The sequence below is a fragment of the Anser brachyrhynchus genome, assembly GCF_964034855.1.
Source record: "Anser brachyrhynchus genome assembly, chromosome: 6".
In the NCBI taxonomy this organism is placed as follows: Eukaryota; Metazoa; Chordata; class Aves; order Anseriformes; family Anatidae; genus Anser; species Anser brachyrhynchus.
The window spans coordinates 15692233-15719654 of record NC_137700.1 but is presented as its reverse complement, the minus strand read 5'-3'; the positions used below and the strand labels follow the sequence as shown (position 1 = coordinate 15719654).

General features: G+C 40.5%; 1 protein-coding gene across 2 annotated transcripts in view; it reads left to right on the top strand.

The window, feature by feature from the left end:
* The window catches only part of LOC308197454 (uncharacterized protein), a 557403-nt gene that overhangs the window by 287546 nt on the left and 242435 nt on the right, over positions 1 to 27422 (top strand). For both annotated transcript variants that reach the window (XM_080597939.1, XM_080597940.1), the window contains one exon: positions 2596 to 2666. The gene's annotated coding sequence lies outside the window, so the exon portion shown is untranslated. The remainder of the gene's footprint in view (positions 1 to 2595; positions 2667 to 27422) is intronic.

The window sequence follows — 27422 nt, the reverse complement described above, 5'->3', positions numbered from 1 at the left end:
AGGTGATTTTCTTCAATTATTTTTCCAGTTTCAATGAAGTGCTGGTTTCTAATGACATTGCCCTGCCTGCCCTTGACTTCCATGGGGACTAGGGGTGCAGGTGTAGCTTCTGGGGAAGAAGGAGCAGAGATGAAGGGATGCAGGGTTCCTCGTGGTATGAAACAAAGAGGTCCAAGTGAGCAGGTGTCTCTCCTCTGTCACAGTTGATATTATTTGTATTTATCTGTTTCGTGCTCTTAGGAGAAATTAGGAAAAGAAAACTCTCAGAAGGCATATGTAGTAACAAAACAACCATGGCAGTCAAAAAGTCAGAATTTTTCCAGGTTTCCATGTACTTTTTGTATCTTTTGGTTGAGGGACAGCACTACAAGATCATCTTCAGTAAGAAAATAAGTGTTTTTTCTGCTCTTTCAAAGCCCCGATACCACTACCCATTTTTCTTCTGATTTGAAGGCTGTGACACTAAACTGATGAACGAGTTTGGAATAATGCAACTGAATACTTTAAATTAAGTTTGGCTTGGACAATGGGAATTTGTTTTGTTTTGTGGCATGGTTTTGAATAGTTACTAATGGTGAGGACAACAAGATGCAAAGCAATTTGAAAAATGGTGTGCCTTACCTGAAGTGAGCATTTAAAAGAAACAAGCTAGCACAGTACTGTGCTTCCTCCAACAAATCCAGCATTCAGAGCAATACTTTTCTATATGTGGGCTTATGTTTGCTGTGCTGTTTACGTTCACTTAAATCCCTACCTTGTAACATTACTGTTTACAGCAAGCTGGTCTTTCTCAAATTATATTTTTAGGCTTGCAGAGAGAGAGAGAGAGTGAGAGGTGCAAATTCAGCAATCCCTACTGCCTCAACGCAATGACTACAAAAATATGTTTTATTGATCCCTCCCTAATTACCTATATACAATAAATATTTTGTTTTTATAGCTAAACCTGGTAGAAGGGCATAGGATATCTTTCTAAATAAAAGTGTTTGCTGAAGAAAATGGGTATAGTCCAATTCTAAAATATTTTCCTTCTGCAACACTTATAAAATAAAACAGCACTAACATAAAGCCCAGGGTAATTGGCCACAAAGCAACAAGGTGGTTTATGAAATGCACGCTCTCGTGTAAATAGATAGCTCACAGGTCCTGAGTGCAGTTGTCTTCCCCCTCGGAGATTCAGAGCTCACTCGCATCCACTCCCAGATCACTTCTCTCGATGGCAGAAAACAGGCTGTGACCGGCTGCCGTACTGTCCTAACGTTATGCCAAATGAAAGCTGCTTCCCTCTTTTTTGTTATTGCCTGTAGGACATTTGGTGGTGTAAATCAAACGTTCCTGTTTCATAGGTAAAGTTCTGAGGGAATTAAAGCAGGTCTGTCTTACCTTGGGAAGTGTAAGACACAAACTGCTTCCTATACAGAGCAAATTAATTCTCTGGAATTAATTTGCATTGTGGTAGAGAATCCTTCTCTGTCAGGCGTTTTTAAGTTTTGCCATGGACAGAAGCTTTCCTTCAGCATGAACTCATGCTATCTGTCAGAGCTGAACTAAGAGTCTCTTGGTTGAGAAGCTGCATTATGCATTAAAATAAGAGGTGGAAAGGATGAGGAAAGTCCTGGCTATTTCTGACATGAAGGTAAAAAGATAATTACCTGTATACTTGTTTGAAATTCTGGAAAATGCTGATATGGTAAAGTGATGTTATATGCTATGAATACTAATGATCACAAATGCTTTGCTGCTGTTTTTTGCACAGGCTATAAACTCTTGGTAATACTTGCATCATCTTTTCTAAAATATTCAGTTGACATACAAAATGTATTCCTTTTTATATTAAAATGTCATTAGGGATATCATCCTAGGACTAAAACAGATTTTCTACTATGTAAGTGAATCTAGCGTAATGGCTTTTGGTCAGCTTGCTTGGATTTGTAGAAAATGAAGATGAAATATCTCTAACCTTTCATAGATTTTTTCCAGTTGTTAGACTGTATTTTTTAATCCCTGAATACAGGATTATTTTCTCAAATAAAACGGGAAACCCTCCTATATTTTTGCTGAATAATAAAACCGTTGCCTTCACTGCCTTTCTGTGTGCTCATACATCACGTGCAGTCAAAATCCATTTTATGAAGTTCAGTCAAAACCCTTCACTTCATCTTTGAAAAATAGCATAGACATTTTTTTTTTTAATCAAGCCTAGATATTCACAAAATAACAGATCAGTCTCTTTTGGAACATTTACTTGGAGCCGTTGTTCCAAAAGGCTGTTGCTTGCTCTTCCACTGATCTGTATATTTCTGAAAATAATTTGAATTAGCAACAAAATCTGGAACTGTGAGAAAATATTGGTTCAGTTTGGTTTGGTAGGTAAAATGCTATGCAGCATGCAAAAGGAGTCCTTAATCTGTCTTCTTTGCTCTGTGATTATATCAGCGAGCAATTTCCAGTCACGTGAAAAAAGAGGGGGGTCATCAGGTTACCCGCCTGTATATGCTAAAAAGGAAACAGAACTGGAAAAGTGGGAAAATTTATAAAGAAACATGTTTGCTCCGATTTGAGAAACCTATTTTTTTTTTCTATTTTTCTTGTTAGTTCTGCCTTCAGAGGATGGAACTGCCAGTACAACATATGTATGCATCCAGAAATCTCAAAATCAGCGAAAGGTAAAGTTTATGACTTTTTTTTGTGTCCACTGCTTCTACCTAAATATATTTGAAGTAGGCACAGACTAACTTTTCAGCTGTTGACTCTGCAAACTCTTCAGAACAAATATTTACCATTCAGCTTTTCTTTCTTCATTTTTCATGTGAACATAAGAATCTCACCAGAGTTTTGACAAACAGGAAATTTCCTTAGCAGTTTCTGCTCCTAGCTACATCATTTTTGACCCCGTGTTTTATAACTGTCCTAAAACAAAAGAGACACCAACTTCCTACACAATAGTCAACATTTGATTTGATTGTGATTTGAACTGCCAATTATCAGGCTATCTACCTCTGTTGCCCCGTCTGCATGCCCCTTGGATTTTGGCCTGTGTGTCTATCTGACGCATTGCTCATGCCTAGCATAGACATGCAGCAGCTTCAACTTCTGAGACAAGGTAGAAATAAAATATACCTGCATGTATTTTGTGTTGAAGGAAATAAGAGGAAGGAAAGGAAGTTGTCTTCTCTTTCAAGGAGTGAGAGAAAAAAGTTTCACACAGTAGTTTGTTTTGGGTGATTTTATTAAATGTTCTTGAAGCTACAAGGCAAGTCAAAAAGAAAACCTGGTCTTCTTAAACATTTTTACCACTTTAAGGCGTGTGCAAGTGTGATACGGTGCAGGCACGATTAACATCAGCCATAGCAGTGGCTGTAAAGTGTGTTCAAGGTGAGTCACAGGAATAACACAAAATGTGGTTTAACTATTACTGCTCCAAATGCATTTTTTTATGAATAAATAAACCTAAGTCGTCCTAATTAAATAAGTCTACTGTATTAGAGAGGAGGGGCATTTGAAATAGTGACAGAGCACTGCTGAATTTTTGAATCATTGGGAGAGGCAGGGAGAGCCTCTGTGGGAGGGGGAGAGCTGGCTGGGGTGAGAGAGGACTGAGGAGATAACAGGGTGGCAGGGAGAGGAGATGAGCTGCGATGGCAGCATGGAAATGGTGGAGAAACTTTCAAGAAGCCAAATGGAGAATTGGATGTTGCAGAAACACCTCAGTCTGTGTGGTGGTGGTGTGCCAGACACAGCCAAGTGCCTCCATTAGCTGTGGGGTAAGAACAACAAAATATTGGGTTTAAGAAGGACATGTGAGGACTCTTTGGGATACCTCTGTTATTACAGAGTTAAGTAGTTGGGGCTGTGGGGTATCGCTGTTGGGGAACGGAGGAATGATTGAAAAACATGGGGAAAAACCCCTTGTATTAAGGCTCTCAAATTCAAAACGGCTTTGGAAAAATATCAGCTACTGTTAAGTATTTAAATACTAGCAGTGTCCTCAAGTTACAGGTATAAAAGCCATCTGGAATTTATTTTAGGAACAACAAAAAAAAAAGCTTCAAGGCAAAGGGCTGTGTGTTCGAAAGGGTTATGAAATCACTGAAATAGAAATCAGGATTTAAGAGTTAAGGTAATGCAGAAGAACCTGACCAGGAAATTAGGCTGCATCAGAGCAAGTCAGGATAAAGTGGTAATTACTTCATCATGTTGATTTGGGCACCACTGTGGCAAAACAGCAGCCAGAAGCTTGTCAGTGAAAAAGAGGAGGGGGCTGCAGATGTTAGTCATGGCCCCAAATTAAAACGTTGCCAGTTTTCCGCAAGGGAGAGTTTGTCACTGAACCCAGGAATGAAGCCAGGAGAGCTGATGAGGTGGAGACACGTCCAGGGCAGAAGTGAACCTGGGACAATTCAACAGTGTGAAGACAGGGTTGCCCAGGGAATTACTGCAGTAACACAGTCCTGCAAACTCTGAAGTTGGTGTATGAGCTCAGATGTGTCTGGGTTACAGCACATCTGCTGCAGCATCTCAGGAGGCTGGGTGTACGTCTGTAGCCTGCTCTAGTTTGAAGTAAGAGCTGTTGCCTCAAAGCACAGTGAAGTCTCAACCCTCAGTGCTGAAGGATGCTGGAATAGCTTTCCTGCTGGAGCTGTGGGAACAAAACCCAAAACAGTAAGCTTGCTACTACATAGTTCAGTCAGCCTAAAAGGCATGTATGATACAATTGCCTAATACAAGAGGGAGCTCAGCTCGGTGAGTTCTTGCAGGATTATTTTTCTGTCACAGCCAATAGTGCTATTCAGTGCAGGTGTGAAATGTGACTGCTCTTACTTTGTTATTCACTGTTTTAAATGCTTTGACCTAAGTTTCTTGGCCCTTGATTCTGTCCTGTCTAAAATTAAATCTCTGCCCAGAAAACACCATGAAGCAGCACTTCAGAGCTGTGTGACAACCAATGAGCCTTATCAGATCAATGAATTAAAGCTGGAGCAGAGCTTGTTAACCAGAGACTGGCAATCAGAGATAAAACATAAAGTCACTTTCAGGAAACTTTCCGTGCTTCTGGCAAGACACCTACAGGTTATAAAGTTATTCCAGTTTCTCACAGTTTTTCCATTAAAAAGCTAAAGATGTTTTGTCTCAGCAATGGACATGGACCCATACCAGGATTAGAAACTTCTGCTTAAATTCTTGTACTCAGAAATAGGACCACAACAGCATAGTGTAGATGGCTAAGCTAGGAGTTTTTGCATTGTCTTGGGAACCAGAGGGATCAGTCCTGTTAATTCATAGCTCTCTTTACATTGATCTTGCTTCTAAGCAGAGGTTTGCCCAGCACACATCAGCTGCTGGCTAAGAATTGCCTGCCTTCCCCTTTTAAGCAGATTCGGGTCTGCCAGCCTCTCCAAAGCAGGTTCAGGTGAGCTGGGTCTCCACCCAAGAGCAAATTCTGTAGCCCTTTTTGTACTGAAAACTTTTGTACAGCAAGAGCTTCATCAGAGATAAATACTAATTAAACTTAATCATGAAGTGCTATAAATCAGTTAATAAATGACCAGCTGAGTACTGTCTAGGTACTCATTTCATTATACAACCCTGTTGATCTCTTGGAAGAGTTGCACCTTTGTGGGAGATCAAATGCTCAGGGTTAAACCATTTGTTATCATCTGAGAAGCGTTGAGAAGCAGTACTGTTTTGTAGTGGCATTAAGGGTTGGCTGCCCTGGCCAGTGAGTGCTACGGGAGTGTAAATCTATCCAAAGGATGTTTTAAACCAGAGGGACAACTGGGGGTAAATGAAGTATTCACAGACTACTCAATTACCTCTCTGTAAATCTCTTGAGTTACTGCTGTTGACTATTGCTTTTGTCCTTACCTGCTGAGGTCCATGGGACTGATAAGTGTATGTTATATTGCACCATTAGTTTCAGAAAAGGAGAAGCAAAATGGATGGACTAGAAAAATAGCATAAAAATCCTTTAGAAAATCCTTTTTCTACATACCAGAGGAGAGCTCAGGGCTAATGAGTCTTGATCCAGATCAGCAGGGTGTCAGAATAGCAAGACAATATATTGTGTTCTGAATGAGAAAATGTGTTGTCTGAGCCAAATTAGAATTCTACACCAGGTCACTACATTTTAAACCTTTTAATTTACATTTGTAAAGTGATCCAGCCAGAGAGACATTTAACAGCAAAAAAACCCTTCAGAACCCAAACTTCCTGTTAGCTGCTTAATAGACTTTTTCTCTTCACCCCTGAGGAATCTGAAATAAATAAAAAATGGGAAAAATCAATATGCAAACTTGTGGGGAAATTTACTGTCTGAGAGCGTGGGCAGAACTAATTTAGATAAGGCTAAAATTTCTGGAGTAATTCGATGTTGCAAAATACCTCCTTTGTAAATGCTGGACCTTATGAGTACTCTATAGCTGAAGAAGGTTTACCGGAAAAGTTTGCTTCATTTCTGGTAGTTTATCACTTAAGTAAAAATGTAGATATTATTTGTATTAATCAAGTGAGTTTTTTTTTTCTTTTCTTTTTATAATTCTCCATTGAAATATTATAATTCTGGCAGGGCCTTTCTTGTCTGCATGTCTCACTGTTTTCTGTGTCTCTTGTCTCTTTCTTGATACCCAAGAGTACTTCGTATATAGCTTTTATAGGCTTTTTTGAAGTTTGTCAAGTTCTTTGCCCTAGCCTTTCTCAATAAACTACTCAGGGAATGTAACACCTTGAGGACTAGAGTAGAGTGCAATGCCAGTGTCTAATAGCTTACAGAAATACCAATTGCTTCCTGTCCTCAGGCAGAGCTCTCAGAAGTGTGGGATCTGGTTTTCTAGGTGCTAACCAAAAATACAGAGATGATCTGATCTCCTCTGGACTTCTGAGAAGCCCGACACCAAGATACTCAACCTGCCCTGTGCCAGTTGTTAGCCTAGATGACCTTCCTGAAGTGATCTGAGTCCTTTGGCTGCCTTTCCATTGAGAGGTGGTTATTTCTGATCTGGGAGAAGAATGCATATTTATTGCTACACATTCAGTTTTATGGGAGCTGAGTAGTGAGTGTCTTTTTGAGCCAGGCATTTCAGGAGAGGTTCATTGACCAACTTAAATGTGCTCCTTTACAAGGATGTCTTCTGTTTGAAGCGTGTAAGTTTAGGCATGGCTCAACTTCAGCCAAAGGAAGGCTTGGTAAAACTTTCATTGAGGGACCTTGACATGGTATCTTCTAGAACCACGTGCTGTTAAACTTTCCTTTAAATGAGAGAGACACAGAATCCCTCGTGCCAGTCAGTGTGTAAACTTCTACTGTACAGAGTCCCCAGATTGTCATCGCAATCATTCACAAACATCTGTTAAAAATAGATTCTAGCCATCCTCCCAAGTCTTTCAACTCACACAGAATAAAGAAACTGTTCTTGTGGAGCTGATGAAGGAATGTGTATGAGTGCAAGCTGATGGCTTGAAGTTGTCAGTAACACCATGGCCATTCCTTTTCCTTCTGCTTCTTGGAGAGGTCAGGCAGTTTACCCACACAGAAGGTATCCTAATTGCTGCTTCTTTTCATGAAGAAATTGTATCTGACAATCTGCTTGTTAACTTTTTTTTGTTGTTTTGAATCAGCAACAACAGCAGAAATCAATCCTGATTCCGTAGAAATCCTTACAACTTACAAGATTAATTACAGACTCAGAATATCAGGCTTTCAGTTTCCCATCCATAAAGATACTCAGTTTTGCAAAGAAGCTAAGAAAGATAAGGCAAAATATTTTTTTTTTGGTAGGATGTGGCCAGTAGGCCAGGATCTCTAGGACCTTTTACTATATATTTGTATGAATGAATGTGCAAACTTTATGAAACTTCCAACGTGTAAAACTGAAAGAAGTACAGATGAGTAATATTTAATTTATTTGATTCCTTTTGCCATGCCATGCTGACCCTGCTAATGCTGATCTTAAATAAATGACTAGGGTAGCAGAAATCTTACATTTTCTTGCATCCTCTGCCTCTTTATTATAAAGAAATTTTAGACAATACCATTACTTTTGTTTCAAGACGACCTCTTTTTTTATTTTATTATTATTATTTTAATGGATTCAGATAGATAAGCAGAACAATCATAAAATTACCTCCTCAAACATCCTTACATTCTTGGTTATCTATTTTGTCCTGGGTTTCCATCCATGAATTTTCTTTTTCTTCCCTTACTGTGCCAGGAGGGCCATGAATGTAGTTTTATGATTTGAGGGGAGAGACAGCTTCTTGTTTCAAAGATGGCATTAATCTGCAGACAGGATAGGTCCAGATGAGCATAGGTAGATTTCCATCTGCTCAATTCCCCACATTGTCTTTTCCGGGATGATGAGGGCTTTAACTTCAGTGGCAGCTCTACAGATGTCCTGCCCATAGGAACAGTTTCAGAAAAGTATTGAAATGTTTTACCAGACATATCCCTGGGTGACATTGCTTGTATTTCAAGCTCCTTTTGGCATAGCTAAAATCATGACCATTTTGCAATGCCGTCAGCTTATTTCTTTGGATAATAATGGACACTGGAGGGAGGGTGTTTTTGGAGTTAACGTGTCAACCACATGTGGGAAAACATGAATCTTATCAATGCTTATCAATACTGCCATCAAATCCCTCAAAATTCAAGGCTGGGGTGATATATATGTATCATTTCATACCACAGAATAGTAGTATTTTATCAGAACAGAAGAGGAGCTTGAGATCTATTTCCTTCACACATTGGCAATGAAAAAAGACACTGCTTGCTTTTCTTTCACAGTCTTTGAAACAAAAATTCTCTCCCAGATGCTTTGTTTAGAAGCCAGCTCAATGGGAAAAAGCTTGTGTGTGGAAAACATGACTCAGCATCCCACTGTGGTCTGGCTTCTTCGCATTACAGACTTGTTTACTGCCAAATGCTGTGGAAATTGTTGATTAGAAGATAAGGATCTTTATTCCCAAATAATTATAAAAATATGATTCAATGTTTTCCCTCAGTTCTAGTCCTAGGAATTTCTGTAGTGTTTATTTTGACTCCTGTAACTCTCCCAAGTGATGAGAGACGCTCCACCAAGAAATGTGTTATCCTCCCAAAGCACCACCGAATGACAGGCATTGAATGAGTTCGGTCCTCACGTGGCGTCATCGGTTTCCCCACTAGACACTGGGCACTGACAAGATGTGTGGCTGCTGGTAGGGATTACAAAGAGCACACCAATCCACTGCTTCCTTTATAGCTGGAAGTTTATAGTTCCTCTCTTTCATAGCTGTTATCCCCACGTGGTTCCTCGAGCTGTGCTGTCGGTGCCGGTTGCTGTATTGGGTGTAGAGCAGGAGAACCAGGGGGCCACTTTTATGTTAGAGCCCAGATCAGCCAAATACCAGCAACTCTGTAGAGTTATCCTAATCCTGACCTCTCTGAGCTTCAGTTCCCCCCATGAAATTCCACTTTTAATAGTTGCTTTCCATCACGAGGTGCTGACAAAATTAGTTCTAACATCAAAGAATGTGAATAGCTGAATTTGCATGGACAGCACTATTAATCTTGTGGCATTGTTTATTTGCCTTTCCTAGCTCCAATCCTGAGTCAGTGTCTTCATATTTCTGAACTTGTATTTTCTTCATGTTTTTTGAACTTGTATTGCACAGAGGAACAAAATTCTGAAGTATCGCTTCAGTCATACTTAAGTGCATAACTATCACTCACTTTTCTGGCAAGTCTTTAAAAAGTATATGGGAAACACGTTCCATTTTAGACATTTAACTTCAAAATGTTCCCTTTTCCACCTTACCTCTGAGTTTCATTCCTTATGCAGACTCATGGTTTCCTCTTTCAAGATCACAAGGAAATCCTTGATTTCTCATTTCTCAGTGTATTCAACTTTCACTAAAGTATTTCCAGACTGATGCAAAGGCAGAATTTTTACACTGGCATTTAGTAAAATTGGCAATGTTTTTATAACTTTATTAATATTATGTCAATCATTCATTTCTGTGTTCTAAGGCACTATGAAATTGTTGTTTCCTTTGCTTGAAATGATAATTACTAACTTCATAATACCTAATTTTCAAAATCAGTGATTTCCTGTTGTTAGACTCATTTTTACAATCAGTGGCTGGTCAGTTCAATCAATTGTTCCCTGTAGGTTTATTATTCTGCATTTCTGTGTATTTGTAAGGGAGGAAAAAAAGCAACACATGAAATAATTGATCAGAAATCCTAAAAAAAAATCTACATTTTTCTTACCCATTTTTAAAAGAAATAATACCCCCCCCCCCTGAAAATATAGCCTCTTCTCCCCTCGAACTCAATAGATCTTATTTAAAGAGTAACTTAATGCCCAATAATTTAAACACAGTGAAAATAAAAATTAGGTTCATATAAAGAGTGGATCTTGAGTAACCTGTGGGGAAGTAATCTGAAATAATCTTATCATAAAAATCATTAAGACTTTTTTTGCTTTACTTCAGAAGGTATATATTTTAAGTTATACTGCAGTATGAGTTTCTATCCATATCACTTAACATTAAAACAGAGAATAAATGAGCAAGGTAATATCCTATTTAAACATTCCTAACTGGTGGATATAGCATGTATGTGTGTGCTTTCAGAGAGTTTTTTTATTTGTAAGGAGATGAAAAGGAAATTATTGTATGTGCTTATTTTTTCTAATTTAAATCTTACCCCAAAGCAGCAAGTTTTGGAAATACGTTGCTCATGTTGTCTTACTTGTGTGCATTGCCATAGTCCATAAAGAAAAAAATTGCTAGAGGGTATTTGCTTGTTCTTCATTATTGTCCATAACCAGATGAAAAGTAGGGTGACTGCTTTCTCATACCTGGAATTTAAAAGTTTCAAGAAAAGGCTAGGAATCTATAATACGTTTTCTGGTTATCTCCATGTGTTCTGAAGGAAGTATATCAACTAAATCAGAAGAAACTGGATTGTCTCTTTCCCCCATTTTTGAAATTACAGTGGCAGCCCATACGCAGTTTTAAAGAATAGCTGAAATAATGATTTTAGATTTATATATATGTATATATTTAGAGGTATGGTAGTGAAACAACTCTTGTCTCAAGGAGGATTTCATATTTCTGAAGACGAAACACTAAGGACTGAGAAATATCTTATTTCTTCCCTTTAGTGTCAAAAAAAATATAAAAAGAATTCGGAAAATTACAACATATTCAATGTTTGATCCGTTCTGTTCTCAGCCTTAAAAAGAAATGATTAAAAATTCACTCTGAAGTTAGCGTTGCATGTATCCTGTAGATACAAGCCTTGCTGACATAGAGGGTTCAGATTTGTAGAGACATCGTTGTATGTGTAAGAATAAATAAACAAGAAGGCTAAGAATAGACGAGAAAATGCAAACCAGTTTGTTGTGTTTTGCTGACAGACTCTCACTAATGACATGTAATGTATCAGACCTGATGCAAATTTATCATGGAGAGGTGGTTTTAAATATTTAATGTGATGGTATGGGGCAGTTTTTCTCATGAGGGATTAGCACAGATAAACTAGTTTACTTTGTATAGCTTCTTTAGATAAGCTACTTCTGACTTTATTGCTCATAAAGTGAAAACCTAGAGATAAACCACGCGGTCTGGTAGCAGGGAACCTAGCTAGCGGTATGTTCTTCCACTTTTACATGCTACCAGCAATAGTCCTTGTAAAAACTGAAATGACCAGGTCAGTCTTCTTTTAGCAGAAAACTGGGACGAAGGCTTGGTGACTCCTGAAGGCGTATCGTTGGGGAGCGAATTTAAGGTCAGACACAGAGCGCCTGCCCTCTGCAAGTGCACTCACTGTTACGTGAGGCTGGTCTGATTGTGGTGCAGTGCCGAGGAACCTGTGCAGTTCAGGGAACTGATTCAAAGCTGGTTGTGAGGACTTTAAATTCTTAATTATTGGAAAAATGCCATCATTAGCAGGCTTAGCAGAAGAAAAGCAATACCATCTTGAGAATGCTTTCAAGTAGCCCATTTATTTATTGCTCCTAAAAGACATCATTGAACTCCTTCATAAAGTAAGGAAATGGCCTAGATACCCCATCAGAATCTTAATGTTACTCTATTACCAGACAGGTTTTAACCATAGTATTTTCACCCTCTCTTCCTTCCTGTGATTTTCCTTCTCTGTAGCTATGAGGATTAGTTGAAAGGGCAGGGGTTGCTTGTTCAGATGAATATGATGTAAAGTCAATGTCAGTTGAAACCCAGTGAAAAATGACTCAGGGTTGAGTCAACAGAGAATTGCTGGTCCTGTCTGGTGATGACGCAAAGCCGGCACTTATTCCTGAAGTGAAGGCTTAGCTGTACTTGATTTTATTTGGGATGTTCGTTTCATAATTGATACAGAAGTGGAAGGATAGAAATGAGACTATCTTACCCTACTCGCTGCTCCCTAAATTTCAGCCACTTTTCTTCAACACTTTTTTTCTGTCCTCCCTGTCCTCGGGTTCAGACTTGAGTGTATCTAAGAAGTGTGGGAGGAACTTCTCCTCTCTTAAGGTGCGAACTGGATCACTGCAGTAGTCCAGAGCACAGGTGGGAAGTTGCAGTACGGGAATTGACCCTGGCAAATGCTTCACAGCATTATTTGTTAGGAACTTAGTGAGGTAGTAGCCCAGTGTTATTTAATTTCCCTCGTTTAGAAGGATGATGTGCTTGACTGTTTTGGATAGCAGAAATTAAGATGCAAGAATGGTGCGTGGCCTCTACAGAAAGAATGCTGATGATCTTTATGTGATGCTGTGCATGGAGAGCTGGAGGATGCTTTTGTTGGAAGTTCAGCTGAGCAGTGCTTCACGAGGGGGAACAAACAGCAAAAACAAATCTTGTACACACCTGGGCTTTATGCTTTGTTGTTTTGGATCTAGTCTCAAAGCTTTCTGTGATTTGTTTAAGAACCAGAAAAGCTGACTCAGCTCTGAGGAGCCCTGTCCCTGGACAAAAATATTGGAAGACTAAGCAAGCAAAAACCCCACACTTGTAAAATGCAGTGGATGCTAAAGGAGAAATATTTCTGATACACAGGGTGCTGGTTTTGTTGCCACAATAGTTTGGCATCTGCTCTAATTACTGTTGTTCCATGTTGTGGTTTCAGCTTTCTGGAACAGAAGCTCTAGGGAGAAAATGCCAGGACAGAAGAAGTTTCAGCGTATAAAGGATAGATGAACAGACTGGAGAGGGGGGAGAGGGGAGGGACAGGTTTATTTAACATATGCTCACAAAATTAATATGGCATATGAAATCCATATTTCAGTAGCTGTCCTGAAGCCTCCAGTTGACATCAAGAACTTACTAAGACCTAATTTTTATCTAAACAAGCAGTAAAGATCAGCAGCTGTGATTCCTTTAGCAGTTCATGCTACCACAGTACTTCACTGCATTATTAATACTGGGCAGAACTCCAAATCCCTAACCATTGTTTTCCTGACACATGAAACGTTTGGTGTCAAGTCTAGAGCATCTTTCAAATTTTTTTTTAATCTAATATTTAGACAAGGAGGGAAGGAGAGAGGGAAGGGCTGGTAAAGGGTGCCCACGCTCATGCAGCGCTTTCATTAGTTTTGTAGATAGAACTGGCAGTGTGGCTGGGGATTCTTCAGTCCTTGTAGAAATCAAACCAAAACAGGTAACTTTCTGCTTCCTTGTTTACTTTCTCTGCCTTTATGTTGTGTGCCTTCTGAACACGTCCCTGAGGATCAAGGCGTGTTCCTGAAGGCCCATTCTTAAACGTTAGGCTAAAATACTTCCAGAAGCAGATGTCTTCAGTGCTACTGGTGGAACTAGGGTTAATGTGAAATATCTCTGCCGCGCTCAACACATAGGAGATGTCATTTGTTTTTGTGCTATCACATTAAAAACACCCAGGTTCTTTAAAGAGTGACACTGTTTGGCTCCTGGTGTCATCCCCACAGCTTTTGATTTTGGCACTTTACTGATGTTCTCTGGCTTACTGCCTTCACACAGCACTTTGGCACGTTCTTGATTTTCTTTTCTTCCTGATAAATCTTGCCAGTCCCCTTTTTCTGGATGCTTGGAACATTTTGAGGCTGCACAATGTAGTCTTTATGATACCTCTGCATGCATGCCCCCAACAACCGTGCTCTTGAGTTATATTTATCATTAATTTGGCCTTTTAGTTCTTCCCTACTGGTCAGCTTTCACATAAAAATTCTATCTTTACTGTACATGTCTTTGAGGTGAATGCACCAAGCTGATGCAAGTATTGAACACTGTCATGAAATGCTTTAGTTCTCTTTTCAGAGTGGATTGATTTTATTGTCCATGACTCTTTTTCCTTCCTCATTTTTTGTGTGAAGAATGCCAGGCTGGGAGCAAGCGAGGCTGAAATCTTCTAGCTCCCCACAGAACACCACATTAAACATTGAGTACCAATAGTGAAAGTGCCCTTACATCACTTCAGCATTTCTTCTTGTCCTAAATCTGAGGAGATCACTTTGAACGACAAGACATACAACCATTCCCTGTACTTTCTTAGTCCTTACTCTCTGATGAGCTTGTAAATATTGGTAAATACTGGTAAGAGTTCTGAGCCCCCTAGTACAAGAGAGACATGGACATACTGGAGAGAGTCCAGTGTAGGGCCATCAGGTTGATCAAGGGACTGGAGCCCCTCTCCCGTGAGAAGAGGCTGAGAGCTGGGACTGCTCAGCCTGGAGCAGAGGAGGCTCAGGGGGACCTCACCAATGCCTATAAATACCTGAAGGGGGAGTGCAAAGAGGACAGAGCCAGGCTCTTTTCAGTGGTGCCCTGTGCCAGGACAAGAGGCAACGGGCACAAACTGGAACAGAAGAGGTTCCACCTAAACATCAGGAAACACTTCTGTATGGGGTGGGTGACAGAGCGATGGCATGGGCTGCCCAGAGAGGCTGCAGAGTCTCCTCCATGGAGATCTTCAAAATCTCCTGAGTGTGGTGCTGAGCACCCTGCTCGGGTTGGCCCTGCTTGGGCGGGAGTGGGACCAGAGGTCCCTGCCAACCCCAACCATTCTGAGTCTGTAATTCTATAATTTCTCTACAGCTTGCTTTTAGTAAATGCTCTTTCTCCACCCCTTCTTTTACTGGTGTGTGGGAAAACTAATTAACAGTACATTCTGCTTAATTAAAGATCTTTCTGATAAAAAAAAAAAAGCTTTTCAGTAACAGGAATCTCTTCAGAAGGAAAAAAAATGAAAAAAAATATCTTTGAATGTTAGCTCTCTAAACTGTTCTTCTAGATAGTCTGAATTGTCACCAGAGAAAGTAAGAGGAATGTATCCATGTTCTAGTCATGTGAATAGTTCAATTCTTTTGTTGTCAACACCAGACTGCACTATTTTTATTTTTACATATTTCTAATACAGCCCTGCCCTCCTTCAGGTATCCCCACTCGATGTACTGTCAATGATACTCCTCCAGCGTGTTGTGCATGCTTGATGCTAACAAGAAAAAGAAACAGAATTTTCTGTTTAGAAACAGGATTTCTGTTTAGAAAATTCTGTTAGTTTTTTTTTTTAATCTGTTTTCTTTATCTCCTTTTACTCTCCTGCTCTCTTCTTCTCCACTCTCTGTTTTCTGTTGCACCTGCTTTGAATTGTCTTTTTTTTTATTTTTTAATCTTCATTTTATTCCAGGATATAACTTTGCTAATGAGCCCAAGAAAAATAGGGTAAGGCTCAGTCTGTGACCAACATCCTAAAGAGATGTCTGTACTGTATAATCAATGAGAACTCTGTTCTTTGGTCATGTTGGCTAGTTTGTGGTAGTTGGGAAAAGTGTGGGAAATGGCGGGGAAGACACCATAGCTTGCACGTAGCTCAGAGTGGTGGCATTAAGACTGAAGCCATTATAGAATTCAAGCAGTTAAATCAAGTCAACCTCACAAGTACCTGCTTATCTGTTATTTCATTTGACTTAGTTAACCCAGGTTGTCACACCTGTTCAGTGCTGTGCAGATATGCCTGAGCAGACCCTATCTGCATAATTAGGGCACTGGTTGGAGGAAATGATAATATTTAACACTGTACCACTTGGTGAGCGATGCCGGTACGCTGTTCTGCTATGAAGCATGGACTGTATCTGTCTCACGGTTCAAACTTGCATTTAAAGGGTTCTATCAAAGGAGTTACTGCATTCAACTATTTTTAACACACACAATTGAACTATTATCTATGTTTCTTGCTCCTAGATGTTAGGCTGTTTTTCCCCACAAAGAAATGCTATCCTCAAATGCCAAAGGAAAGCCTGAGTACATCTCAGTGTTACTCCATTACAGAGGAGTAGAAAACGTAAGCTTTAGCCCTTCTGGGAAGTGGACAGCAACTGCTCAGTCATTTTTCATAGGCAACCAAAAACATTCTGGTAAAAACAATTTATTCTTTTTCCATCTGAGCTGGTCCTAAAGGAGATGCCAGGTCCCATTACACTCTGACTAGATGTTCTGCTCCAATCCAGTATCTGAAGCTTCACTTCTCTGGAGAAGAAAAAGTAAATGGCCTTGTGCATACATGGACAGGAGAGGAGAAGAAATGAGGGATATTTGTGTGTCACTTCTGTTGGCTTTATGGTTGGAAGCTTCCTCTTAGTATTCTTGGAAGAGCAGAAGGCTTCCATCTCCAAAACTGAGGTTGTCTGGCACTGTGCACAAATACTATACTCTGCCTTAAAGAGGGAAGACTATAATTCAGAATGGACAATGTATTAGCTGAACTAACTAATTTAGCATACCATTTTAAAGAAACTTGGAAATGGTAGTGAAGGTACTTGTCTTCAACGTATCACTTGATGTGGTCTGGGCAAATGAGGCTTTCCTGGTCCCTTAGCTTTCCTTCCATCTGCACATTCACTAGTTCTCTTCTGTATGTTGTTTTTTCTTCCAAGCAGGCCCAAATAGACTGCTTGCAAGTCGAGCAGTCTAAGAGCAGGTCCTCCAACACAAGCAATTGTAGTTGAAGGACAAGTCAGCTCTTACTGGAGGGAGCAGGGACCACCATGCTGAGAGTACACATGAAATGCAGGAACATTTATACAACAGCAATTCACTTTGTGAGCAACTTCCTCAATTGTTGATTCTGCTTTTAAAGCTCTCCGTGTCACAATAAGGACCTCTCTCCTTCGTCAGTTCATCACCATGACAGCAAATGAGCAGTCACAAACCAGGTACTCCGGGCTAAATTCTGCCCACAGAAGTCTGAAAATTCATTTGTGTCAGCGGACATTTCGGGCGCGTGCACATCCATGCGTTTGTGTGTCTATGAAGGGAATTTGCTTAACAACATGGGTTCAGTACAGGGAGGATGGGGGGAGCTTTAATTTTAGAAGAGCTAGGGTAAGTCATTAGATACTCTTCTGCAACCTGGATATTATTTCTGCTTCTTTTTATATTACCATGTGAAACAATGAAAAAAACAGTCAGATTCATGGAACTCTCCATATAAATGGATGGTCTGTACAACAGTAAATTAAATCAGATTTATATTGCGTATACTTAAAAAAAAAAAAAAAAAGTTACTGCTATGCACAACATGTAACTGTTGTACCAATGTGTCTTACACCAAGTAGGTTAAGCATGGAGGTGGATAGGTGCTTAGAGCAGAATCTTAACCTTACTGAAGCCAACACAAATGTTTTCATTGGCTTCATTAGAGATGAGTTTTTAAGAGCTATGACAATCCCCTTCCTATTTTATTTGTTTTGCTAAACAATGATTGACATTAAAATAAACAGCACTTGCTATTTCATTATCGTATTTTATGCTTCATTGCTACCACTGAAAACAAAGTAGGTCTATACCTGCTTTCTAGAAAGATTCTTTGAAAGAATGTGGAATTCTTCGCAAGCATTAACTCCATAAAAATTTATATTTTTTACAACAAAGTAAAATCCCTCCATCTAGACTATGAGTTTAGAGTGAATATCTCCTATTATGGCACTGCAGAAAACATCTGAGCTTTTCTATTACTACTAGAGTTCCTGTTATGAAAGTGTTATATTTAACATATACAGCTAATGAAAAAAAAAAAGATTATTTGTGAAGAGTTCTTAATATATTTAAAATGGAAGGATGTTCATAATAATAAAATATTTATATATATGTACATAATAGATTACTTGACACCTGTAACTAAGGAAAACATTCTTTTCTGTTCCTTAATACAAATTAAATACAAAATGAAAAATGTTTGAGGCTATAAAAGCAAACCATAAATATTCCTGCAATAGATTTTTTTTTTGCTTTGTTATTATTATTAGTTAATATGGCTCAATGATAAAATTTTCTTATTTTTCCAGTAAATCAGTCTTCACAGAATTTGCAATTAATGAAAGATAAAGGGGGCCTGGGGAGATTTTGGTGACACGGAGCTGTTGTGACAATGCTGTAAAAAGACATTTTCATTTGTACTGTGATTATTCCTCCCCCTTGCAGCCGAAGCATGGTGCTTTTCTCTCTTTGTTTGAAAATGAAAACAAAACCAAACATGGTGGATCCAAAGCTTGGAGAGATATTTGTCTATTTACTTTTAAATTCTATTTTACTTTGCTTGACTCAAAATGTCATCTTATCCACTCTGAAAAAGCTAACTCCCGTGCAAGAGACAGTGGCAGCAGACTTGTGACAAGGATGTTGACTGTGCTGACCCAACACCGAGACGATCTGTACTACAAAGGTCAAAGTAAACTTTACAGGGTGGATAAGGAAGGATGACAAGCGTAGCCGTTTTAGAAACTTTTAGAGTGACCCAAAGCCTGCTGACTAAAATCAGTGGGAGCCAAGACTGGGACATCAAAGAAATGTGGAAGTAAGGTTTTTTTCTAGAGAGATTCTCTCACACATCATGCTATTCTTTTTATTTTTTCTCCCTACTTTGTTCTTTTAATGGCAGGACATTTTTTTTCTTTTTCTTCTTCTTTTTTTTTTTATAAGTTCTTTTGCCCTTATTCCTTAGTTCTCCTCTTAAAAATCAGCAGTTTGAGAACTTAATTGCTTCCATGCCATTAGACACGAAGTGATGGTGACCCTATACTTCGAGATGAAATAAGTTAGTATCGTTACCATTTTAAACCTGAAGGTTGATAATGAGCTGTGTGCAGAAAATTATAGAAAGAAAATATTAACAAATCCTCCTGAATAGCAAGCATGTTACCCCAAAGGCATTTTTTTTTAAAGAAAAAGTCTAAATGAATAAATTTCATTGTAATAAATTACTTGACAACTTATAGATAGGGGATAAGCAGTCAAGGAAAAATTCATTAAGAAACAGCCCGATTTCTATGCAAAGTTCTCTATGTCACAGTGGCATAGCTTTTTAAGATATGAAGTAACAGGAAAGACTGGAAGCCAGTCTCCCTCCCCCAGTGAGTGCATGCGTGCATATTACACACTTTGTAAAGGTAGCAGCAGTTTCATCTAGGAAATCATTGCATAAATGGCCTAGGACTTTTTAGATTTGGTTTCCTTGGATCTGTGATTTTGAAATTTTGTAGCAAGTAGAGGTCAGAGTGGTTAAGACATCCAAAACTGGAAACTCAAAAGGAAACGCAGTGTGTCTGAAATTAGTGGAAAGAAGAATTTCCACCTCTCTTGGCCAATTTTACAATCGTATGCTTAAAGGGCTTGGCAATATTTTGAGAATCCATTAGCACAGTTCCCTTTTGGAATTACTATCACCAGAAGTGTTCAGATTAAGTGACCTCTTAAAATCAAGAAATACATTCAGCCTATAACTACAGGAGCTGACACCAGGACCTCCACGCGAGCTCTTCTGTGAGTGGTAGCATGTAGAGATTAACCTGTCACTTGGTGGTGGGCTCCCTGATAGCAGCCTTGGGAGCACCCATCTGTAGTCTTTAAAAAAGTGCATTGCAGCTGAGCTGTGGAAGACAGCACAGGAAGGCTAAATGCACTTGTGTCTCCTGGTAGAGAAGCAGGTAACCCTTCCCCTGTCTCCCTGGTCATTCTCTGCTCTCTTTCACTTAAATGAGGAAAGGGGAGAAGAGCTCAGAATTGCTCACTGCTTGTCTGGAGACTGTCAGGATTGCAAACTGAACCCAAGGTATTTAGCATGGTGGCTACACAACATCTTTTATCAGTACAGGATGTAGCTTCAGGGCACAAAGGGTCATCTTTTGTACTACGTGGGGTGCTGAGTCACAGGACCCAGGTGTATAATATTGTTGAATATTAACGGTGCCCTTAATGTAGCCAGTGATAGTAGCCCTAGTAGGCGTTTATTCAGAGGGAATCTGTGGTGCATTCTTTCTACTTCCAGTGCGTGACATGCAGGCATTTGGATTCTTTTTCATCTTTGTTATTTGTCCCTATCGGTCTGTACTTTCTGAACCACCACTTACTTGTCAAGATATTTTCTGTTCCTTTTAACAGTACGGTCCTTTGATATTCAAGAAATTGCTAAATACCCTTTGATTCACTCATGTTATTCGAAGATATTGCTATGCTCATTTCCAAAGTGCTTGGAAAAGTATCAGTTGGCTACCATTATACAAACCACTTTAGGAGAACGGGTATTTAGTTACAGCTCATAGAAGGTAAAGGGTCTCAAACTGCAGAAATGAGTTTCGGAGTTCAGGCTTCCCTCCTTTATTGCAGCTTTCTGACTTCCACAGGTATTCCTTTGGAGCCTGCAATATTTCATGAGCTGGAACATCTTTCTCATTCATTTTTATGTCTCTGCCTCTGAGATGAAGATAGGGTATCTGGAACTGCACACACGCACAGGTTGTATACCACACACCATCTAGTCTGGCTTTAGTTGTAGTTTTTCATCCATAGGCAAAAGCCTAAGGTAACTTTCCAAGAGAACTTGCAGCACGTTGGAATGACATGCCACTGCTGTTTTTCATCCGTGTATTCAGGGACTCTGTATTGCCAGAGCTTGTTCTAACATCAGCAACCTTTCAAACTCTTTCATTTGCACAGTAAGTCCTAACACCTCAATCACTCTTCTTTTAAAGGAATCCTATGGAAAAAAGGACATGGGTTCATTTTATTTGCTCTTTTTTTTTTGATATATGTCAAAAGTGTGCAATGGCTTGGGCTTGTGTTTATTTTTTTTCAGGGAAAGAAGCTTTTTAGCCTTCCTTCTCTCTTACAGAAATAGCAGCAGTGGCGAGAGAGGTCTTCTCTTTTAATACTGATGCAGATCCCTCATGATAAAAGTAAGATATGACTCATGTTGCACAGAGAGAAAAGAAGCCTCTCTTCTACACAGACAGGGTGTGGTAAAAGCACTCACTGGAAGCTCCTGATATATTTGTGTGATCAAGTGTGTAGACTGAAAAACTGGCCATGGGAAGGGGAGGGAGGCAGAGAAATAGAGACTTCAACAGACTTCTCTCCTCTCAGTAGTGCTCATCAGACATTTTAGCAGACATACTTGACTAAAGCTGAAGTTCCCTTCTAAAGGTAAATATTAAGAGACTAAAAATAATAGTCTGCTCTGTATCTCTTACTACAGCAGTTTCTTAGAACTGTTGCTGTGCCTTGTGTAAAAAGAAAGGCATAGGACTAGACAGATGGACTGTCATTACTTTTTAAGTGTGTTTGGGTAAATGGGCATTAAAAAAGAGACTCACACCTCGTCTGGGAAGTCACATCTAAACAGAAATATTTGGAGTATAGGGTTGGAGTTGATTAATGGAGCTTAGTCCTCTCCCTTTTGTTGCAGCTGTGCACCATGAGTGCCCCCAGCATCGAGCTAAGCAAGCAGATGATGGAGGCTACAAGAGGGGCTGAAGGGATGAGGGACTTGGGTCTGTCCTGGTGGCTAGGTGATACCTACACTGAAATGGGGGTGCAAAGGGAGGTCCTGCCCATGCTTCTTGCACATCCTGCTTGTTTACCTAGTGTGAAGGGAGAGCAAAATAAGAGTGAGCGACTTGTGCCTGCAGTTCTTCATGCTGATGCAAGGCAGAACCTGGTGTTAGACATAAATAACCACATTGAAACCCTTGACTTTGATTGCTTGTCTTGCTGAGTGGCAGGCAATAGGGTCAGCAGCAAGGTTGTATGCCTAGTTCTACTGTCATTGAAATTGATAGAAACTTACTGTAATTTTCATGTGAGCAGATTTATACAGGCTGTGCATGTAGAAGAGGGTCACTGGGAACAGGCTGTTGGTGTGACAGAAGTTACACTGAGATAAACGGGTGAAATGAAGGCATTGAATGAAGCACTCTTTTGTCAGGCTCCTTGGCCACATCTGTATTAGTAAATTATAGGTGTGCAGAGCACCCCTGGCTCCCAGCCCTGCTGCACGGAGTGCCCTGCGCTCCACATTGAACAGCCCCCAGACCAGGGCAGGTGCACATGTCCTGCCACTGGCAACGGTGTCAAGCTCATATTAACTCATAATTTGTGCCTGGGAATTGTTCTGGGCTCAGATCGGAAAGCAGGGATCAGTCTAACACCTTGGCAGTGAGGACAATCAAGTTGCAGTGCCTGGGAATCAGTTTAAACATAAATCTTGTTTTCAAGTGTTTTCACAATGATGCACGTTGGCAGAATAACAAATGAAGAAACCCTGAAGGAAAGTATGGGACTGTCTTACCAAAGCCGAAAGCTTGCAGAAGTACCGAAGACATCTTATAATACTCACTCAGAGGGGTGACTCTACACATATGATGTGGCATAACATTAAAGGTAGCCGAGCAGGCTGTCCTAGGGGACAGGCTGGTTTTACTGCTCACTCAGATTTACTGCAGGAAGCTTCAAGCTGCAGCGGATCTGCACACAACAGGGGCTGGGAAGGGGGGAGGGAGGCGATAAACTTGCTGATGGAAAAGCTGAGCACATTTTTTGTTTCCAGCTGGAGGAGGCTGTATTGCGGTAATTTCAGGAGCATTGCTCGATAGGTAGAAATGGAACATATATGCAATGTGTCTTAAATAGTATATAAAAGGAAAAAGAAAGAACAGGAATGCTAGTAACTTTTTGAGACTGAGGAGAAAACCTAGGCTGAAGGGCAATTGTATGAGGCTTGCCCAAGTCCCTGAGAAAGGACCAAAGCAGACCTGAGGCCTGTGGTAGAACAGTCCAGCCAGAAGGCACTGAAAGGCTCAGGTATATTATCTGATAGCTTAATTTGAATTTTCCAGAAGATGGGAATGATCTAGCCCTGGCTGCAGAGTGGACAGTGCCATGCCATGGGGAGCCAGAGAGAATGAGGAAGCTAATGCAGGACAAAAAGCTCATGACGACTGGGGTGCTGAAATGCTCTGACCACAGCACCATGTGGATGTGCGAGTGGTGGTGACCAGCAGAAGCAGCCTGTGGTGGTGGTGGCATTCAGCCAGGTGTCTGCTTTGAAAGACAATCGGCAACGTTGCTGTGTCCAGGAGGAGGGCAGAGGAGGAGTGTTGCTCCAACACCATGTGTGTCAGAGGCTGTCCTGTTCAGCGAGGAATAGCTCTAGCTGGTGGCTTTCAATCCAATAACCCTGGCCGGTGGCTTATTGCCCTCACATGACGGGGAATGTGTCTGCAGTTACAGGATTAGGGTAAAGGTTTGCAACAGGGGAAGGATGTGTGAGGACAGAGGATGTCTGTGGAGTCATGAGAGTCCGGCTTGCATGCCAGGGCACGAGGTCCCATCCTAAATAGCTGCACCTGGCACACAGGGTCTCACAGTGAGAGAGGTTGCAAAGATCTGAGATAAATGTGCCCCAGTGGAGAGAAAAATGGTACATGCAGTTCAGCTTTGGTGGGTGAAGTGATGCTATCTCTGTGATTCTGTTTAAATCCATAATACCCTCCTGGCTTATATAGTGTGTGCAGTTATGGTCACCAGAATTGTAAAATGCAAAGATCTCTCTTTGGTTCAGGAAGTGTGCAAGTCACACGTCGTCAGATGCTGGGAGAGTATGTTCTGCAGGATTAACCCCGTGTGATGCCCTGTGCTTTGGTCTTCAAACGTGCCGTGTGCTTTGGTCTTAGATCTTGGCATCTATTCCTGGTCATTGCCAGAGACATGATACTGAGCTAGATGTTAGATCTGCCAGGTCTAACTGCTAGATCCCTGCAGCAAGCAGGGGCCCCGGAAATGCATGCTGACTTCCAGAGCGGTGATTCAGCATCAGCAGCATCCCTGCCAAGCCCTGTCCGTAGGTAGGTGGTTGGCCCCGACTCAGGACGTGTTCTGTATTGTTTTACCATGATACAGTGATTAGAAATTTATCATAGAATAAAATTCTCCAGGCTACTCATGCTAAAAACTGCTATGCAGTAATCATATCATTTTTCTTTGTGTACCTAATGTGAATAGAATACGAGTAATTATTGTACACGGGGAAAAACATCTGTTGTGAATATGATATAGGAAAGATAAGTAATTTTGCACCGTCTGAGAGAGTTTCGAAGAACAATAAATGTACTATATGTATTCAAGCTTGAAATGTGTTGCTATGGTAGATACATTAATTACTAAAATAGCAGCTTGAGTGTAAAAAAGGGCTCAAACATTTTTTTCTGATTTTTGGGGGGGAAGGGAGAGGAGGAGGGAGATCTGTTCTGTTAAAGTAAATATACACCTGAATGCTTTTTGCTGGCACAAGCCCATTTCCAGATACTCTGGGCCATTTACAGCTCTGTCCTCCTTATTGCTTGATGCATCGGGGAGGGCGTGGGCAGACAAGCAGGGACAACATCTTTGGATGTGCCCGTACCGCAGCAGGGTGCTGCCCCTGCTTTGCCCCCTCCCGGCCCGCAGGCTGTCTCACGTGGCAACACGCAGGGCACCGTCTTTCCAAGCCATTTCCCAGTCTCACGTCCAACAGCAGCAGGGCTGTTCTCTGTGTCTGACCTCTGCCTTACCTGCACGGGGAAGAGTTTTGAGAATATCTTGGAAGCTCATGGTAACCATCTTCTTTGAAAAAGAAATCTACCACCAATCTGTACAAGCAGATGAGTTACCTGACTCTGGAGACTTTGCAAACCATTATCCACTGTTTAATAGACTGCTTGTTAATGAAGCTGGTGGGAAAAAGCAGCCTCTGCCACCGAGTGTCAGCATCTAGTTGCCTGGTACCCTCGTGGTCGGGCTGGGTGGTCAGTGACAGCAGCTGTAAGAGGCGATGGTCTGATAGATGCTTGGTGGTCATTAGAAATGACTGGGACCCCCACAGAGCTCATAAGCCTTTGTACAGATGTTCTGAGCTGAGGGCTTGGTACCAGAGGTACAATTCTGCCAAAATTAAAATCAGCATCAGGCCTCATTTTGAATGTCCGTATTAGAAGAAAAGGTCATTAAGACCTAGCTTGGCTGTTCCTTCGCAGTTCAGTGGCAGCCTGAGCAGGCCAGCAGCAGCCTCTTTGGGGAAGCAGCAAAGCATTTCCTTAGGTTTTTACCTTTCCACCACATGCAACTTAGATCTTGTTTTAAATGAAACTGAGATATAAAAAGGGCCAAATGTCACGCAAAAAGCTGATCCTATATGGTTCTGAGATCAATGGATGGGAAAAAAATGCTGAGGGAAAACCCCTGAGGAACGTGCATTTTTAGTCATAGAATTCAACCACTGATGTAGATCAGTAGTGCGGAAACTGTCAATTAAAAATCTTTATATAGAATATATATTTATATTGTGTTTGTCTCTCTAAATAGATACATATGTCTGCATGCACATGCAGTGTGTCTGATGCTGAGTAGGCTAGTGATACCCAGCTTTTATGGAAGCAGAGATGGTCTTCAAAATGTAAAATTACCTATAACTACTTCAATGTTCAGACTCAGCAAACACCCAATTAAATAAATTTTGGAAGGGTGGAAAGAATGGCCACATTTTAGCTCTGGTTTTAAAAATAATGATGACTACGTAATTGTCAATGAATAGTTTGCGTATTATATTTTTTCATTCCTGGATTCAAATGCAGCTGCAAGATGGCCTGCAATGTGGGTTGTTTTACTGTTTCATTCTGTAATGTTTGAAAAAAAAACAGAAATTTATGTGTAAGGTGGGGAAAAGAAATCCAAACTTTTATGGGATTGGGTACGAGAATGAATAAACCACTGAAATAAATAAGAGGAGAAAAGAGGGAAAAAAAAAAAAAAGGAAAAAATGAGAAAATATTTTTTTTTGGTCAAATTTTCTTGAAGCTTAGGCTGGTATTTCAGCGTCTGATAGAAATCAGTCCTCCTTAGCCACATTTCAGGCATTTTGGCATGAAGTTGTGGTCTAGTAAAAATTATATAATGCTTGGTGTCCTCAGTGATTATTCCTCTTATAAATACTGTTGTGATTTTCACAAACCTTCCTTCCATTCAGGTGGTTTATGAATATGATACAGTATTTTTACTAAAGGAAAGAGTTGCTAGCAGAACTCTGAAGAGACCTTATTCATGCACAGTGTAAGAGAAGGAACAGAAAGTCAATTAGCTAGCTGTAAAATGCTCAGGAAAAGCAATTTTAGGGGGATAAATCCAAAACTGAAAGACTGGAGAGGAAGTGCACTGGGGCTGGGTGATTAAATTTTATCATGTAGCCCAGGGACTAGCAGTTATGTTCCATGAACGTACCCCATCATCTCTGTAATCCACTCAGCACTAATAACTGCAGCTATGAAAGGACTGATAATTAGGGGCTGGTCAAACCAGATTGAAGAAGCTTGGCCCTACCCCAACAGAAGTGGTACAACACCCCCTTTGGAGAGCTTTCGAGGCAAGCAGCACAACTGATTATTTTAGTGATTGTTTTGGTGACTACATTACCCTTAGTGCCTCATTTGAAGCACAGCTTTACTTGTACAAAAATTGCTGTGATGGATCTGGTGAAAGAGCACTGATATTCCAGACTCTGGGGAAAGAATAAGTAGCTCCTGATTTCTTTTTCCTTTGTGAAAGATAATGCCGTGTTGTTCCTCCCACTAGGGGAGAGGAGGGTATCAGATGCATGCAGATGAAAAGTGGCCTCTCTTAATTTGCTCTCGTAGATTACACTGATTTTTTCCTCCTGGCTTTCTCTGGGGAAAGGCATCTGGCACTTGCGTTTTCACTTGCTCTGCTGTTGACCTCAGTCATGTTTACTCATTGGTTGGTTATTTTGTTTGCTTTAAGATACGCTTCTTCTTCCCTGGCTGGTGTCTTGATGTAGTTTTCCAAACAAGTGGCTGTCTGAACGAGCTAATATTGAGAGTCACAGATGGACCGTAGCACTTCAGAGCTGGCAGACAGGGACCTGAGACAGGGAGATAAATCTCTTTCAGACTTCTGGGTTATTGGGGAGAGTTAATTAGAGGGTCTCTGAAGTAAACACACACTGCCACATATCCACAGTACTGAGAGACCAAGTGATGCTTGTAGCTAAACTGGGAGCTGTACTCAGCTGCCTGGCTAGCTCCTGTGGGCCAGTGGGACGTGTATGATGGCACAGTGGCTGGGCTGGCCCTGGGAAACAAAGCTTC